The sequence below is a fragment of the Argopecten irradians genome, chromosome 5 (genome assembly GCF_041381155.1).
Source record: "Argopecten irradians isolate NY chromosome 5, Ai_NY, whole genome shotgun sequence".
In the NCBI taxonomy this organism is placed as follows: domain Eukaryota; kingdom Metazoa; phylum Mollusca; class Bivalvia; order Pectinida; family Pectinidae; genus Argopecten; species Argopecten irradians.
Window position 1 is genome coordinate 4681151 of NC_091138.1, and position 6000 is coordinate 4687150.

Sequence of the window (6000 nt, forward strand, 5' to 3'; positions counted from 1 at the left end):
CTTTAACAATGGTAACATATTTATAACTAGGCCGTCTGTCAGTACCCAGGGTCTTTAACAATGGTAACATATTTATAACTAGGCCGTCTGTCAGTACCCAGGGTCTTTAACAATTGTAACATATTTATAACTAGGCCGACTGCCAGTACCCAGGGTCTTTAACAATGGTAACATATTTATAACTAGGCCGTCTGTCAGTACCCAGGGTCTTTAACAATGGTAACATATTTATAACTAGGCCGTCTGTCAGTACCCAGGGTCTTTAACAATGGTAACATATTTATAACTAGGCCGACTGTCAGTACCCAGGGTCTTTAACAATGGTAACATATTTATAACTAGGCCGTCTGTCAGTACCCAGGGTCTAACAATGGTAACATATTTATAACTAGGCTGTCTGTCAGTACCCAGGGTCTTTAACAATGGTAACATATTTATAACTAGGCCGTCTGTCAGTACCCAGGGTCTTTAACAATGGTAACATATTTATAACTAGGCCGTCTGTCAGTACCCAGGGTCTTTAACAATGGTAACATATTTATAACTAGGCCGTCTGTCAGTACCCAGGGTCTTTAACAATGGTAACATATTTATAACTAGGCCGTCTGTCAGTACCCAGGGTCTTTAACAATGGTAACATATTTATAACTAGGCCGACTGTCAGTACCCAGGGTCTTTAACAATGGTAACATATTTATAACTAGGCCGTCTGTCAGTACCCAGGGTCTTTAACAATGGTAACATATTTATAACTAGGCCGTCTGTCAGTACCCAGGGTCTTTAACAATGGTAACATATTTATAACTAGGCCGACTGTCAGTACCCAGGGTCTTTAACAATGGTAACATATTTATAACTAGGCCGACTGTCAGTACCCAGGGTCTTTAACAATGGTAACATATTTATAACTAGGCCGACTGTCAGTACCCAGGGTCTTTAACAATGGTAACATATTTATAACTAGGCCGTCTGTCAGTACCCAGGGTCTTTAACAATGGTAACATATTTATAACTAGGCCGTCTGTCAGTACCCAGGGTCTTTAACAATGGTAACATATTTATAACTAGGCCGTCTGTCAGTACCCAGGGTCTTTAACAATGGTAACATATTTATAACTAGGCCGTCTGTCAGTACCCAGGGTCTTTAACAATGGTAACATATTTATAACTAGGCCGTCTGTCAGTACCCAGGGTCTTTAACAATGGTAACATATTTATAACTAGGCCGTCTGTCAGTACCCAGGTCTTAACAATGGTAACATATTTATAACAGGCCGACTGTCAGAATTAAACGCCATGGTCCGGTCTTTAACAATGGTAACATATTTATAACTAGGCCGACTGTCAGTACCCAGGGTCTTTAACAATGGTAACATATTTATAACTAGGCCGACTGTCAGTACCCAGGGTCTTTAACAATGGTAACATATTTATAACTAGGCCGACTGTCAGTACCCAGGGTTCTTTAACAATGGTAACATATTTATAACTAGGCTGTCTGTCAGTACCCAGGGTCTTTAACAATGGTAACATATTTATAACTAGGCCGACTGTCAGTACCCAGGGTCTTTAACAATGGTAACATATTTATAACTAGGCCGTCTGTCAGTACCCAGGGTCTTTAACAATGGTAACATATTTATAACTAGGCCGACTGTCAGTACCCAGGGTCTTTAACAATGGTAACATATTTATAACTAGGCCGACTGTCAGTACCCAGGGTCTTTAACAATGGTAACATATTTATAACTAGGCCGTCTGTCAGTACCCAGGGTCTTTAACAATGGTAACATATTTATAACTAGGCCGACTGTCAGTACCCAGGGTCTTTAACAATGGTAACATATTTATAACTAGGCCGTCTGTCAGTACCCAGGGTCTTTAACAATGGTAACATATTTATAACTAGGCCGTCTGTCAGTACCCAGGGTCTTTAACAATGGTAACATATTTATAACTAGGCCGACTGTCAGTACCCAGGGTCTTTAACAATGGTAACATATTTATAACTAGGCCGACTGTCAGTACCCAGGGTCTTTAACAATGGTAACATATTTATAACTAGGCCGACTGTCAGTACCCAGGGTCTTTAACAATGGTAACATATTTATAACTAGGCCGTCTGTCAGTACCCAGGGTCTTTAACAATGGTAACATATTTATAACTAGGCCGACTGTCAGTACCCAGGGTCTTTAACAATGGTAACATATTTATAACTAGGCCGACTGTCAGTACCCAGGGTCTTTAACAATGGTAACATATTTATAACAAGGCCGACTGTCTTTAACAATGGTAACATATTTATAACTAGGCCGACTGTCAGTACCCAGGGTCTTTAACAATGGTAACATATTTATAACTAGGCCGACTGTCAGTACCCAGGGTCTTTAACAATGGTAACATATTTATAACTAGGCCGACTGTCAGTACCCAGGGTCTTTAACAATGGTAACATATTTATAACTAGGCCGTCTGTCAGTACCCAGGGTCTTTAACAATGGTAACATATTTATAACTAGGCCGTCTGTCAGTACCCAGGGTCTTTAACAATGGTAACATATTTATAACTAGGCCGTCTGTCAGTACCCAGGGTCTTTAACAATGGTAACATATTTATAACTAGGCCGTCTGTCAGTACCCAGGGTCTTTAACAATGGTAACATATTTATAACTAGGCCGACTGTCAGTACCCAGGGTCTTTAACAATGGTAACATATTTATAACTAGGCCGACTGTCAGTACCCAGGGTCTTTAACAATGGTAACATATTTATAACTAGGCCGACTGTCAGTACCCAGGGTCTTTAACAATGGTAACATATTTATAACTAGGCCGACTGTCAGTACCCAGGGTCTTTAACAATGGTAACATATTTATAACTAGGCCGACTGTCAGTACCCAGGGTCTTTAACAATGGTAACATATTTATAACTAGGCCGTCTGTCAGTACCCAGGGTCTTTAACAATGGTAACATATTTATAACTAGGCCGTCTGTCAGTACCCAGGGTCTTTAACAATGGTAACATATTTTATAACTAGGCCGTCTGTCAGTACCCAGGGTCTTTAACAATGGTAACATATTTATAACTAGGCCGACTGTCAGTACCCAGGGTCTTTAACAATGGTAACATATTTATAACTAGGCCGACTGTCAGTACCCAGGGTCTTTAACAATGGTAACATATTTATAACTAGGCCGTCTGTCAGTACCCAGGGTCTTTAACAATGGTAACATATTTATAACTAGGCCGTCTGTCAGTACCCAGGGTCTTTAACAATGGTAACATATTTATAACAAGGCCGACTGTCAGTACCCAGGGTCTTTAACAATGGTAACATATTTATAACTAGGCCGTCTGTCAGTACCCAGGGTCTTTAACAATGGTAACATATTTATAACTAGGCCGACTGTCAGTACCCAGGGTCTTTAACAATGGTAACATATTTATAACTAGGCCGTCTGTCAGTACCCAGGGTCTTTAACAATGGTAACATATTTATAACTAGGCGCCGTCTGTCAGTACCCAGGGTCTTTAACAATGGTAACATATTTATAACTAGGCCGTCTGTCAGTACCCAGGGTCTTTAACAATGGTAACATATTTATAACTAGGCCGTCTGTCAGTACCCAGGGTCTTTAACAATGGTAACATATTTATAACTAGGCCGACTGTCAGTACCCAGGGTCTTTAACAATGGTAACATATTTATAACTAGGCCGACTGTCAGTACCCAGGGTCTTTAACAATGGTAACATATTTATAACTAGGCCGACTGTCAGTACCCAGGGTCTTTAACAATGGTAACATATTTATAACTAGGCCGTCTGTCAGTACCCAGGGTCTTTAACAATGGTAACATATTTATAACTAGGCCGACTGTCAGTACCCAGGGTCTTTAACAATGGTAACATATTTATAACTAGGCCGTCTGTCAGTACCCAGGGTCTTTAACAATGGTAACATATTTATAACTAGGCCGCTGTCAGTACCCAGGGTCTTTAACAATGGTAACATATTTATAACTAGGCCGACTGTCAGTACCCAGGGTCTTTAACAATGGTAACATATTTATAACTAGGCCGACTGTCAGTACCCAGGGTCTTTAACAATGGTAACATATTTATAACTAGGCCGACTGTCAGTACCCAGGGTCTTTAACAATGGTAACATATTTATAACAAGGCCGACTGTCTTTAACAATGGTAACATATTTATAACTAGGCCGACTGTCAGTACCCAGGGTCTTTAACAATGGTAACATATTTATAACTAGGCCGACTGTCAGTACCCAGGGTCTTTAACAATGGTAACATATTTATAACTAGGCCGACTGTCAGTACCCAGGGTCTTTAACAATGGTAACATATTTATAACTAGGCCGTCTGTCAGTACCCAGGGTCTTTAACAATGGTAACATATTTATAACTAGGCCGACTGTCAGTACCCAGGGTCTTTAACAATGGTAACATATTTATAACTAGGCCGACTGTCAGTACCCAGGGTCTTTAACAATGGTAACATATTTATAACTAGGCCGACTGTCAGTACCCAGGGTCTTTAACAATGGTAACATATTTATAACTAGGCCGTCTGTCAGTACCCAGGGTCTTTAACAATGGTAACATATTTATAACTAGGCCGACTGTCAGTACCCAGGGTCTTTAACAATGGTAACATATTTATAACTAGGCCGACTGTCAGTACCCAGGGTCTTTAACAATGGTAACATATTTATAACTAGGCCGTCTGTCAGTACCCAGGGTCTTTAACAATGGTAACATATTTATAACTAGGCCGACTGTCAGTACCCAGGGTCTTTAACAATGGTAACATATTTATAACTAGGCCGTCTGTCAGTACCCAGGGTCTTTAACAATGGTAACATATTTATAACTAGGCCGACTGTCAGTACCCAGGGTCTTTAACAATGGTAACATATTTATAACTAGGCCGACTGTCAGTACCCAGGGTCTTTAACAATGGTAACATATTTATAACTAGGCCGACTGTCAGTACCCAGGGTCTTTAACAATGGTAACATATTTATAACTAGGCCGACTGTCAGTACCCAGGGTCTTTAACAATTGTAACATATTTATAACTAGGCCGACTGTCAGTACCCAGGGTCTTTAACAATGGTAACATATTTATAACTAGGCCGTCTGTCAGTACCCAGGGTCTTTAACAATGGTAACATATTTATAACTAGGCCGTCTGTCAGTACCCAGGGTCTTTAACAATGGTAACATATTTATAACTAGGCCGTCTGTCAGTACCCAGGGTCTTTAACAATGGTAACATATTTATAACTAGGCCGACTGTCAGTACCCAGGGTCTTTAACAATGGTAACATATTTATAACTAGGCCGACTGTCAGTACCCAGGGTCTTTAACAATGGTAACATATTTATAACTAGGCCGACTGTCAGTACCCAGGGTCTTTAACAATGGTAACATATTTATAACTAGGCCGTCTGTCAGTACCCAGGGTCTTTAACAATGGTAACATATTTATAACTAGGCCGTCTGTCAGTACCCAGGGTCTTTAACAATGGTAACATATTTATAACTAGGCCGACTGTCAGTAACAATGGTAACAATGGTAACATATTTATAACTAGGCCGACTCTTTAACAATGGTAACATATTTATAACTAGGCCGACTGTCAGTACCCAGGGTCTTTAACAATGGTAACATATTTATAACTAGGCCGACTGTCAGTACCCAGGGTCTTTAACAATGGTAACATATTTATAACTAGGCCGACTGTCAGTACCCAGGGTCTTTAACAATGGTAACATATTTATAACTAGGCCGTCTGTCAGTACCCAGGGTCTTTAACAATGGTAACATATTTATAACTAGGCCGTCTGTCAGTACCCAGGGTCTTTAACAATGGTAACATATTTATAACTAGGCCGACTGTCAGTACCCAGGGTCTTTAACAATGGTAACATATTTATAACTAGGCCGACTGTCAGTACCCAGGGTCTTT